General features: G+C 43.8%; 1 long non-coding RNA gene across 1 annotated transcript; it reads left to right on the forward strand.

Moving 5' to 3' along the window:
• The first annotated feature begins 1,243 nt into the window (after window positions 1–1,243).
• LOC106563725 (uncharacterized) lies at window positions 1,244–11,683 on the forward strand. The gene is made up of 5 exons (XR_001319306.3): window positions 1,244–1,639; window positions 10,221–10,316; window positions 10,417–10,494; window positions 11,032–11,085; window positions 11,205–11,683. It is a non-coding gene; the product is annotated as an uncharacterized LOC106563725 (long non-coding RNA).
• The last annotated feature ends 2,269 nt before the right edge of the window (window positions 11,684–13,952 follow it).

The raw sequence follows: 13,952 nt of genomic DNA on the forward strand, positions 1-13,952 counted from the left end.
TGGAATGTTAGCTAAACAGGCTGGTACATAGGCTAGTGGAATGTTAGCTAAACAGGCTGGTACACAGGCTAGTTATGAATGTCTGTTTGACCTTATTTATTCAGCTGACTTACAGTGAAGTGCCTTCTACTGCCCCATGATATTTACCTGATGTATATTAATATACTTAAATACAAAATATGAACAGTTACATGTGTTTTGTGCTGTTGTTCTGTTGTTTATTTTGTCTGGGAGAAAATAAATGCATGTATTGATAACCTACAGTGTAAAGTGTAAATACAATTATATTGTCATTGGAATACAATGTTTGCCACAACAATGTAATCTCTGACAATGTAATTTCTGGAATTAATTATTCTCTCTCTCTGGGTGAAGAGCTGCTGTGGAGTATTACATGGATGATAATTGCCTCAGTATGTGGTAGCCTTTTATCTTCAGTCTCCTTTGTTGGGTTGTTAGTATTCACTCCATACGCCTTCAAATAAAAAAGGAGGATGACCATAATGCTTTCGTGATAAGGAGAAGAGAGAGAACAGAAAGGGAGGGGCAAGACCTCAGTGGTGAGTGTGGGGGTGTGGGGGGTGGGTGGAGATAATGGAGGATTAATGACGTAGTTTCTAGCCTGTTGAGCTTGAGCTGGAACTGCTGTTCACACAATTGAATACCCCCCCCCATCTCTCTGCTTCTGCCGCTCTCTCAATTCAATTCAAGGGCTTTATTGGCATGGGAAACATATGTTAACATTGCCAAAGCAAGTGAAATAGATAATAAACAAAAGTGAAATAAACAATAAAAATTAACAGTAAACATTTCTCTCTCTCTCTCTCTCTCTCTCTCTCTCTCTCTCTCTCTCTCTCTCCCTCTGTCTCTCTCAATTCAATTCAATCCAATGGCTTTATTGGCATGGGAAGCATATGTTAACATTGCCAAAGCAAGTGAAGTAGATAATAAACAAAAGTGAAATAAACGATAGAAATTAACAGTAAACGTTACTCTCTCTCTCTCTTTCAATTCAATTCAATTCAATTCAATGGCTTTATTGGCATGGGAAGTATATGTTAACATTGCCAAAGCAAGTGAAGTAGATAATAAACAGAAGTGAAATAAACAATAAAAATTCTCTCTCTCTCTCTCTCTCTCTCTCTCTCTCTCTCTCTCTCTCTCTCTCTCTCCCTCTCTCTCTCTCTCTCTCTCTCTCTCCCTCCCTCCCTGTCATACAAACACACTCAAACACATACCTTGACGTGATTGGTCCATGCCGGCACACCTGATGCTCACAGAGAAGAATATTTGGATCTGTGCTGCTCTTCATATAGTACTGGACATATCATTTACTGAGAAATAAAGAGGTGAGGACTGATAACTTGGAGTAATCACTCTAACAGGTTCTACGTAGAGGGGAGAGAAAGGAACAAGTGAGACAGAGAAGGGAGGACAGAGAGAGGGAGAGAAGAGAAGAACTCTTAGCCACCCCACTTAAACATCCTTGGGCGTTTCTCTTAGCAGTTCTGTGTCTCATTGTAGAAGAGAGCACAAGTAGGCTACAGATTCTCAAAGAAAGCACTGTCTTTGTACTATTCTCCACATCCCACTGTAGCTCTTAAATTCCCCGGGGCTGGACTTCATACAGAACAGCAAGGTGAGCTTCCTTTGCATGGCTTTGTTGCAGTATTGTAAAGCTTGAGGAGGTCAGCTATTTACAGTATCTCTACATTTGTCATTGTATTTTTAACAGCTTACAGCAGCCCACATCACTTGATAGTGGAGTTGTTTTATACTATGACTGTTGTCATAGTGTAAAATTACCTTGACTAACCTGTACCCCCGCATATTGACTCGGTACCAGTACCTCCTGTGTAGAGCCTCGTTGTTGTTATGTAAATTGATAGTGTTTCTTTTTGATTGATTCAATTTTTTTAACTTTAGTTTATTTAAAAAAGATTTCATTAACTCTATTTCTTGAACTGCATTGTCGGTTAAGGGCTTGTAAGTAAGCATTTCACGGTAAGGTTGTATTCCTGTTGTATTCGGAGCATGTGACAAATACAATTTGATTTGATTTGATTTGTCAGGTGATGCATAGTCTAAAACATGAGGAAGTAAGCCCACATCACTGGCTAGTGGAGTTGTTTTACACTATGACTGCTGTCAGGTGATGTGTCATAGTCTAAGGCACTATGACTGTTCTCAGGTGATGTGTCATAGTCTAAGGCACTATGACTGTTGTCAGGTGCTGTGTCATAGTCTAAGGCACTATGACTGTTGTCAGGTGATGTGTCATAGTCTAAGGCACTATGACTGTTGTCATGTGAAGTGTCATAGTCTAAGGCACTATGACTGTTGTCAGGGGATGTGTCATAGTCTAAGGCATGAGGAAGTAAGCCCACACCACTGGCTAGTGGAGTTGTTTTACACTATGACTGTTGTCAGGGGATGTGTCATGGTCTAAAACCCGAGGAAGTAAGAAATAACGGATTACATTGTTGCATTTCATTTAGTAATCAATACAAGTTTTTAATCATACATGGGGTTTGTTGAGCCCATGACATTGCAGGTTATTCCAAACTGTCATAAGGTCATGAACCCCCTCTATGTTAGACATTGGTTTTGTGCCTAATGACACCCTATTACCAGAGCCCTATCTGCCCTGTTCAAAAGTAGTGCACTACATAGGGAATAGGGTGTAATTTGGGAAATAACGATTGCCATTCTAGGTCCAGAGATGTGACATCTCACTGGAAATGGTTTGTTCAGTTTTTTTGACAGAGTCAACGGGTGGACCGTGAATTTCACAGCTTCCACTGGGAGTCATACAAACCACTACAGTGCAGAATATGCTGCACTTGAGTGTTAAAACCATTTTAGGTGGATGCCACTCAGGTGGGGCTTATTGTCCCCTTACCTTCCATCCTTTAACTAACCCTTTAACTAACCCTTCAACTAACCCTTTAACTAACCCTTTAACTAACCCTTTAACTAACCCTTCAACGAACACTTTAACTAACCCTTTAACTAACCATATGACTAACCCTTGAACTAACCCTTTAACTAACCATATGACTAACCCTTGAACTAACCCTTTAACTAACCGTATGACTAACCCTTGAACTAACCCCCGAACTAACCCTTTAACTAACCCTTCAACTAACCCTTTAAATAACCCTTTAACTAACCATATGACTAACCCTTTAACTAGCCCTATAACTAATCATTTAATTAACCATATAACCAACCCATTATCTAACCATATAACTAACCCTTGAACTAACCCTTTAACTAACCCTTTAACTAACCCTATGCATCAGAGGTGGACTGGGACAAGAATGCAGCCCTGGTATTTTATCCACACCAGCCCACATCACTGCGCTCACCACATACACCCCCCCCCCCCCCCCCCCCCCTTCTTAGACACAGGCAGTAGTGCTGACATATAACACTGACAGTACATTAAAGCATTTCTCAACCAAGATTAAATTGAGATTCTGTGTCACTGGCCAACACACAATACCCCATCATGTCAAAGTTGAAATTTGTTTGTAGAAAAATCTAAAATAAAAGCTGAAATGTCTTGAGTCAATAAAGATTCAACCACTTTGTTATTGCAAGCCTAATTAACTTCAGGATTAAAAATGTGCTCATCAAATTGTATAATTCGTTGCATGGACTCATTCCATGTTCGATAATAGTGGTTAACATGATTTTTGAATGACTGCCCCATCTCTGTACCCCCTTACAATACAATTATCGGTAAGTTTCTCAATCGAGTAGTGAATTTCAAGCAGAGATTCAACCACAAAGACCAGGGAGGTTTTTCAATGCCTTGAAGTAGGGCACCGATTGGTAGATGTGAAAAAAAACAGACATTGAATATCCCTTTGAGAATGGTGAAGTTATTAATTAGGCTTTTTGATGGTGTATCAATACACCCAGTCACTACAAAGATACAGGCGTCCTTCCTAACTCAGTTGCCCAGAGAGGAATGAAAACGCTCAGGGATTTCCCTATGAGGCCAATGGAGAAAACTGAGGATGGATCAACAACATTGTAGTTACTTCACAACACTAACCTAAATGACAGAGTGATAAGAAAAAAGCCTGTACTGAATATATATATCTATATATATATTCTGTACTGGCTTTTTTCTATATACACTGCTCAAAAAAATAAAGGGAACACTTAAACAACACAATGTAACTCCAAGTCAATCACACTTCTGTGAAATCAAACTGTCCACTTAGGAAGCAACACTGATTGACAATACATTTCACATGCTGTTGTTCAAATGGAATAGACAACAGGTGGAAATTATAGGCAATTAGCAAGACACCCCCAATAAAGGAGTGGTTCGGCAGGTGGTGACCACAGACCACTTCTCAGTTCTTATGCTTTCTGGCTGATGTTTTGGTCACTTTTGAATGCTGGCGGTGCTTTCACTCTAGTGGTAGCATGAGACGGAGTCTACAACCCACACAAGTAGCTCAGGTAGTGCAGCTCATCCAGGATGGCACATCAATGCGAGCTGTGGCAAGAAGGTTTGCTGTGTCTGTCAGCGTAGTGTCCAGAGTATGGAGGCGCTACCAGGAGACAGGCCAGTACATCAGGAGACGTGGAGGAGGCCGTAGGAGGGCAACAACCCAGCAGCAGGACCGCTACCTCCGCCTTTGTGCAAGGAAGAGCAGGAGGAGCACTGCCAGAGCCCTGCAAAATGACCTCCAGCAGGCCACAAATGTGCATGTGTCTGCTCAAACGGTCAGAAACAGACTCCATGAGGGTGGGCCGACGTCCACAGGTGGGGGTTGTGCTTACAGTCCAACACCGTGCAGGACGTTTGGCATTTGCCAGAGAACACCAAGATTGGCAAATTCGCCACTGGCGCCCTGTGCTCTTCACAGATGAAGCAGGTTCACACTGAGCACATGTGACAGACGTGACAGAGTCTGGAGACGCCGTGGAGAACGTTCTGCTGCCTGCAACATCCTCCAGCATGACCGGTTTGGCGGTGGGTCAGTCATGGTGTGGGGTGGCATTTCTTTGGGGGGCCGCACAGCCCTCCATGTGCTCGCCAGAGGTAGGCTGACTGCCATTAGGTACCGAGATGAGATCCTCAGACCCCTTGTGAGACCATATGCTGGTGCGGTTGGCCCTGGGTTCCTCCTAATGCAAGACAATGCTAGACCTCATGTGGCTGGAGTGTGTCAGCAGTTCCTGCAAGAGGAAGGCATTGATGCTATGGACTGGCCCGCCCATTCCCCAGACCTGAATCCAATTGAGCACATCTGGGACATCATGTCTCGCTCCATCCAGTCTGCACTACAGACTGTCCAGGAGTTGGCGGATGCTTTAGTCCAGGTCTGGGAGGAGATCCCTCAGGAGACCATCCGCCACCTCATCAGGAGCATGCCCAGGCATTGTAGGGAGGTCATACAGGCACGTGGAGGCCACACACACTACTGACTCTCATTTTGACTTGTTTTAAGGACATTACATCAAAGTTGGATCAGCCTGTAGTGTGGTTTTCCACTTTAATTTTGTGTGTGACTCCAAATCCAGACCTCCATGGGTTGATAAATTGGATTTCCATTGATTATTTTTGTGTGATTTTGTTGTCAGCACATTCAACTATGTAAAGAAAAAAGTATTTAATAAGATTATTTCATTCATTCAGATCTAGGATGTGTTATTTTAGTGTTCCCTTTATTTTTTGGAGCAGTATATATAAAGGCACTGAAGTAATACTGCAAAAAAATGTGGCAAAGAAATTGGCTTTATGTCCAAATAAATCGTTATGTTTGTGGCAAATCCAACACAACACATCATTGAGTACCACTCCTCATATTTTCAAGCATAGTGCTGGCTGCATCATGTTATGGGTATGCTTGTCATTAGCAAGGACGAGGGAGCTTTTTTAGGATACAAATAAACAGAATAGAGCTAAGCACAGGCAAAATCCTAAAGGAAAACCTGGTTCAGTCTGCTTTCAAACATCACTAGGAAACAAATTCACCTTTCAGCAGGACAATAACCTAAAACATAAGGCCAAATCTACACTGGAGTTGCCTACAAAGACAACATTGAATGTTCCTGAGTGGCCTAGTTACAGCTTTGACTTAAATCGGCTTGAAAATCTATGGCAAGACTTGAAAATGGCTGTCTAGCAATGGTCAACAATCAATTTGACAGAGCTTGAAGAATTTAAAAAAGAATAATGGGCAAATATTGTACAATCCAGGTGTGCAAAGCTCTTAGAGACTTACCCAGAAAGACTCACAGCTGTAATCGCCGCCAAAGGTGCTTCTACAAAGTAATGACTCAGACGTGTGAATACTTATGTAAATGAGATATTTCTGCATTTCATTTTCAATAAATTTGCAAACATTTCTAAAAACATGTTTTCACTTTGTCATTATAGTATATTGTGTGTAGATGAGTGAGAGAAAAAAATATCTATTTCATTAATTAATAATTTGAATTCAGGCTGTAACAACAAAATGTGGAATAAGTACATTGTTCTGATGATTATATGGAAATTACATTGATTTAGCAACCTCTTAGTCAGGTTAAGTCAATGTATTTAAGTTGAAGTTTTACCGTAATTGTCACATCCTGACCAGTAATAGGGATTATTTGTTATTGTAGTTTGGTCAGGACGTGGCAGGGGGTATTTGTTTTATGTGGTTAGGGGTGGTTGTGTGTTTAGTGGTGTGTTTGATTTAATATTCTGGGGTTTTGGGCACTGTTCTATGTTAATGTATTTCTATGTTTAGTCTAGTTCTTTGTATTTCTATATTTAGTTTATTGGGGGTTGAACCCTCAATTGGAGGCAGGTGTTTTCTCGTTGCCTCTGATTGAGGGTTCTATAAATAGGTATGTGTTTGTTTTAGTATTTGTGGAGATTGTGCTGTGTATAGCTTTGTGCCTTACCGGCCTGTTATTAGTCGTTGTGGTTTTTTGTGTACATGTTGTTTTGGTTCACCTTCTTGTCCATTTAAATAAAAGAAGATGAGTGCACATTTTCCCGCTGCGTCTTGGTCCACTTTACCCTACGACAACCATGACAGAATCTCCCACCAACCAAGGACCAAGCAGCGGGGTAAGGAGCAACGGGATAATTATATGGACTATCGGGAGTTTTGGACGTGGGAGGAGATTTTGGCCGGAGAGGGCCCATGGAGGAAGTCTGGTGAGGACCGGGAACGCTACCGGGGAACACGGCTGGCTAGGAAGCCGGAGAGGCAGCCCCAAGACTTTTTTTGGGGGGGGGGCACACGGGTAGGTTGGCTAGGCCAGGCAGTGGACCTAAGCCAGCTCCCCGTGCTTTTTATGGGGAACAGGTGGAGAAGAGAGCACCGGAGTATGCGGAAGTGCGCACGATCTTGCCCATACGCACGCACAGTCCGGTGCGAGTGATCCCAGCCCCTCGCAAGTGCCGTGCTAGAGTGGGCATCCAGCCTGGAAGGAGGATGCCTGCGCAGCGCATCTGGTCACCGGTGCGCCTCCTAGGTCCAGGCTACCCTACGCCCGCTCTACGCACGGCAACCATCAGGCCCCTGCACAGCCCAGTTTGCCCTGTGCCAGCACTTCGCTTGTGCAGGGCTACTAGTTCCATCCAGCCAGGACGGGTTGTGCAGGAGGTGCGATCGAGACCTCCAGTGCGTCTCCACGGCCCGGTATATCCAGTATTAGCACCACGCACCAGGCCTCCAGTGCGTCAGCCCAGTCCTATTCAGCCTGTTCCCACTCCTCGCACTAGCCTTGAAGTGCGTGCCTCCAGTCTGATACCTCCAGTACCAGCCCCACGCACTAGGCTTCCAGTGCATCAGCCCAGTCCAGTACGTCCTGTTCCCGCTCCTCGCACTAGCCCTGAGGTGCGTGTCCCCAAACTGGTACCTCCACTACCAGCCCCACGCATCAGGCTTCCAGTGCGTCAGCCCAGTCCCGAGTGTCCGGCAACAGTACCTCGTCCAGAGTGTCCGGCAACAGTGCCTCGTCCAGAACTTCCGGCAACAGTGCCTCGTCCAGAACTTCCGGCAACAGTGCCTCGTCCAGAACTTCCGGCAACAGTGCCTCGTCCAGAGTATCCGGCAACAGTGCCTCGTCCAGAGTATCCGGCAACAGTGCCTCGTCCAGAGTGTCCAGAACCAAGAGAGACGGCCCACTGTCCGGAACCAAGAGAGACGGCCCGCAGTCCGGAGCCGAGTGAGTCTGCCCACAGTCCGGAGCCGAGTGAGTCTGCCCGCAGTCTGGAGCCGAGTGAGTCTGCCCGCAGTCCGGAGCCGAGTGAGTCTGCCCGCAGTCCGGAGCTCCCAGAGACACTCTACAGCCCTGAGCATTCAGCAGGGGTGGACAGGTTGGGTGGGGGAAGTAGACCTGAGCCTGAGCCACCTCCAGTATAGGTTGGTTGGGGAGGGGTGGGGTGTAGCACAGGAGTCGTCGTTGACGGCAGCCACCCTCCCTTCCCTCCCTTTAGTTTAGGGGATTTTTTTTTGTTTTGGGGTTATTTTGTTTATTTGTGTGAGGTGCATCCGGGGTCTGCACCTTTGGGGGGGGGGGGGGGGGTACTGTCACGTCCTGACCAGTAATAGGGGTTATTTGTTATTGTAGTTTGGTCAGGACGTGGGCACTGTTCTATGTTAATGTATTTCTATGTTTAGTCTAGTTCTTTGTATTTCTATGTTTAGTTTATTGGGGGTTGAACCCTCACTTGGAGGCAGGTGTTTTCTCGTTGCCTCTGATTGAGGGTTCTATAAATAGGTATGTGTTTGTTTTAGTATTTGTGGGAGATTGTGCTGTGTATAGCTTTGTGCCTTACCGGCCTGTTATTAGTCGTTGTGTTTTTTTTTGTTGTGTACGTGTTGTTTTGGTTCACCTTCTTGTCCATTTAAATAAAAGAAGATGAGTGCACATTTTCCCGCTGCGTCTTGGTCCACTTTACCCTACGACAACCGTGACAGTAATTTCGATGTTTACAGTGCTGGTTGAAATTAGATGAAAACGGTACTGGTTGATCCCACATCACACAATTGACAAATTATTTTGAAAAAATATTGACTCAACCAGTGTGCCCAGTGGGGAGTGAGTGACTGACTATGTGAGTGAGTGAGTGAGTGACTGACTTAGTGACTGAGTGAGTGAGAGACTGACTGACATACTGACCGAGTTAGTGGGTGAGTGACTGAATGAGTGTGTAGCAGAAGACTTTCCCCAGGGGGGTATCTCTCAGACAGTTGGGCTCCTTCAGTTAGCCCACTAGGCTCCTGCCGACATGTTGCCATGGTGATGCTTTCTGAACTGTCATTCTGTCTTTAGTTCCTGCATGTTATGGTGCTGTGTATTTTGGGCAATACTTTTATTATATTATTTTCAGGGATGAAAAGCAAGGCTGTATGATGTTATTTTTCTTCAAAAGTATGAGATAACATGTTTTCATTTTTAATGCCTTTCAGAGCTCTCCTCAAAGCTAGAATCAGAATACACACACACACACACACACACACACACACACACACACACACACACACACACACACACACACACACACACACACACACACACACACACACACACACACACACACACACACACACACACACACACGTGCACAGAGAGGGAGAGTGAGAGAGAGAAAACCCATTAGCTTTTAGAGTGTCAAACCCATAGCTGGAGACGTACAGTATGTATGACTCACTGTTTGTCTTCTCTTTAAAAGCAGCACCATTTGCTTCTGGCTTCCTCTTCAACACATCATACATACAACCTGATGGGAGCCAGATGGGAAATGTCATTCAAACACATACGCATGCACGTGAGGGGTTAGAGAGGTGTGTGACACAGAAGTGGATATTATATCATCTAGTCTGTACTGCAAACTATCTGTAACTCTAGTTCCTATTCAAGGTCAATATACTCCTCCCTATATGAGACATTAATAGTAGACTATGGCTGTCACTGTGATGGGATGAGTTTCCTTGACTTTGCACCACTCGTTTTGGTTTATACAAGGTCAGTCTGACAGTCTCAGCAATACACTTACGCCCATTAAAGCCTCCAAATTAGTAGGCTATTTCAGACCAAGTCTATTGCAATTGAGAAAGCTCCATAACAAAACTAATGTATTATGTTCATTTCCTGCTTGGGACCACAGAGAGCCCCTGATCAGAGAGAAGCCTCAGTCTGCGCCCTGACTGAGCTGGTGTCCTGTTTCCTATTGATTTATTTCCCAGAAGAACAGTCATCGGTGGATAGAGATTGCCGTTGAACTACAGACCGTAGATAACCTTGGGCTAGCAGAGACTACTATGGAGTCAGCACAGAATAAAGTTAGTGTATTTTTACAATTTTAGGGGAGGGGGGACTTAAGTATGTCAATTGGTGATATAATCCTGTCTGAACAATTTCCTTTTCCTGTTTCCCATGTAGGCTCAACCAACCTCTCCTCATAAACAGACAGTGAAGAACAGGTCCAAGTCAACAGATGAGATTCAACAAGCCAAAAAGGTGGACGACATTATACCGTCCATCAGCCTGCTCATTTTGAGCTCAAAAGTGGCGCAGCAGTCTAAGGCACTGAATCTCAGTGCTAGAGGCGTCACTTCAGACCCTGGTTTGATCCTGGGCTGTATCACAACCAGCCGTGATATAGTGTCCCATAGGGCAGCGCACAATTGGCCCAGCGTCGTCCCGGGTTAGGGGAGGGTTTGGCCAGAGTAGGCAGTCATTGTAAATAACAATTTATTTTTAACTGACTTGCCTAGTTAAATAAAGGTAAAAAAATGTAAATGTCATGTGTATTCAAAAGCATCTTGATCCATCTCATTGTTTTACAGCAGAGAGTGCCCCTTGCTTGTGTGTTTAAACCATCTGATCTGCAGGTCTTTCTTTCATTACTACACGTGGCATGTTATGGCGGAGAGAGGAGGAGAGAGAGAGATGGCTGAAAAATTCCTTAAACTAGTGATGGAACTAGTGTTCATCAGATAGATAACTTTGGGCTGGTTTCCTTTTGTTGGTATGCTAATGATAGTCTTTCTCCAGGCTTTTCACACGACACAGAAATCGTTGCCAGGGAAGCCGGAGACTGAGAATAAGGTGGATATAACGCACTTTATCTTTTGCCTCATCCGAGCCATAGACCACATGACCTTTCCATTGCCTAATCACATTCCCTGCCGATACTGCTAAAATATCTTATTCTCCACATCTGCCAGGAGCCCCCAGAGAGTCCATCCTCATCAGAAGAACTGAAATGAAGGGGCAGACAGCGCCAGGCAGAGAGTCAGAGTCATGGGCTACATCAATCATTCCTCTGGAAATCTATTCAGTTTTCTGCAGTTTGTATTCTCATAACGAAAAAAGGCTGTACATTTTTTGTAAACGTCTTATGAATGTGGTTGTTTACTAAATAAGAAAAAGTGTAAAATGCATTGTTTGTGAGAATATAATGTTCAAAGAATGACGAGAGACTTACTCTACAAAACACAGACACTTAACAGAAAGCTGTAATTCAGTGAGTGGAAAACATGTGCATGTGCCAGTTGGGATGTGTGTAAGTATGAGGTATAGTGAATTTGTTATGTACACTCTCCTAAAACATTTAGTTTTTTGGAACTGATGTCAGAATTAATGTCTGTATGCCACTTTGAAAATGTGAAGCAATTGAACGTGTAAATAAAACTTGTGTATGTCAAAAAAATGGGTTATTTCAATCCCAATACCACACACAGGTCAGGGTTTGCAGTTCTTTAATAGCCTTCTTTTCTCTGTTCTTAGTATCAAAATGTCTTTGTTTACAGGCTAAAAGCAACAGAACAATAACACAAGGCCAGAGCCGGCGACACTCACAACACATACATGCAAGAATCCACAGTTGTTCGGGCATGGAACGTTCTTCACGTCGGCATCATAGGGTTCTGACGCGGAAGTCGCAGCCTCAGCAGTATCATTGTAGCAGGCCACGTTTGGGGAGGGTGGAGAAAGCTTCATCATTAACCTACAGTAACATACTGGAAACCATAGGTTTGCCCTCTGCCCGGCAGTAGTAGTGGTGCGGCTGAGCACAGTTTGTGGCACCTGTCCACTCCCGTGGCTGACTTCAATATCCTGAACAACGTCTGAGAGCTGCCCTTGTGCAGGGACAGCTTGTTAGCCACAGTGCTCCTGGTGTGGGGGCGTGGCTTAGGTCCTTGATTGACACTCATTCCCACGAGACAAAGACTAAAAAGGAGCAGTATGTAAATCTTGGTGGAGCCCCCCAAAAAATATATGTTCTATGCATGCCAGCAAAGCCTCTACACAACACAACACTAAACAATACATTAGTTGCACTATAACGGTGAAAAACGGTGCCCACAAACTGTTAGGGCCCAAAACCTTACCACTGTTACATCTGGCTATCAGCGGAGCCTTGTCTGGCAGCGAAACAGTCATTCAGCCTCATTAACTACCTTTAAAAAAAACCTAGCTGATATTGCTGATTTGCTTAAACAAACGTGGTTTCTACTAACAATTGAGATGTACAAACTATGGCATAAGGGGACGACGAGCGGACAAGAGGCAAGCCGTAATTTCAATTAAGACATTAATGAGCGAGCTAGGACGGACGTAGTCAATATAACTATTTGTTCAGCACTTTTTAAATTTACAGCGACAGAATTCAAAACATGTGCCGTTCTTACAGTATTCTCCCTGTATACCAAGTTAGAACCGTAGGATAAATAAAGGGGGCACATAAGCAGACAATGACAGCTCTTTACAATTTTCGATATGACATTTCTCTAAAACAGGCTATAGGCTGCATGTGCACCATCTACAGCTAACAGCTTAATACACAACATACACTTATTATTACTTCTAAGCTACAGTATACATATCTCCCTGGCATATTACATAATTTATGCAGCAGCATAAATACATTTTTGGACTCACCTTGTTGTGCTGTACTCACTTGAACAGGAAGGTGGCGCGGAGAACCTTTGTGGGCAAATTTTGTCATTAAACTTTGTCACCAAAGTATGTCATTCTCTGGATTTATGGTGCTTTCAAGACAACTGGGAACTCAGAAAAAAACAAGGTTGAATCATAATGATGTCAGTGATCTTCAGGTCGGAGCTCTAGAAAGAAGCCCGAGTTCCCGACTTGCAATTCTGAGTTGGATGACCGTTATAAACTTATTTTCCCAGTCGGAGATTGTTTTTTTCCGAGTTCCCAGTTGTCTTGAATGCACTATAGTCAGATTTCCCAGTTCAGAATTTCCAGTTGTTTTGAGCGCGGCAGAAGTCATGCTGGATTGACAGCATGGCCAATGTTGAACGTTTATCCTTCTAAGCTTGGAAAGAGACCCTTATACCCAAACTTGGGACCACACACCCACTCCACTGAATAGCAGGCTACTGATTGCTTTGCAATGCTTGCAGTTAGCCACTGATTCCTTCCAAACCACTCATTGTTGAATTTGCGATTTCCGACTTGTTGTGTAATGTTTATGTCCAATGGCCAATGAGCACAGATACGTTTTATCTATAATTTCTCTTCATATGACAAGGATTGAAAAGGATTTGCCAGCAGATTGTCGACTTGATTCATGATGATGACTGCTAGCTTGCTAGCTAAGATTTTGAAAGTATGATGTTGACATGATCAGTCCAATCAAAGCTACTATAGATATAACATGATTTAACTTAACTTTATCTGTGGCCAATATCCTTGAGCCTTCATGGGTGGGCACTTCTAATTTAACTCTATGGCAGCACGCAAGGGAATTGAATTTTCGAGATCTACTGTTAGATTTTGCGCTGACGTGGTGTCCCCATGAGTGACAGAACACTGAGCCAATCACGACACAACTATAGAACATTACCAACCCCTATGCTCCGTATTTTCCGCTGGCTGCCCCACCACCACAGAAAGCACTGAGTTATGCTGAAACACCTGCATTGTGGAGCTGCCTTACTTAAGAA

The sequence above is a fragment of the Salmo salar genome, chromosome 11, assembly GCF_965601325.2.
Source record: "Salmo salar chromosome 11, fSalSal1, whole genome shotgun sequence".
In the NCBI taxonomy this organism is placed as follows: Eukaryota; Metazoa; Chordata; class Actinopteri; order Salmoniformes; family Salmonidae; genus Salmo; species Salmo salar.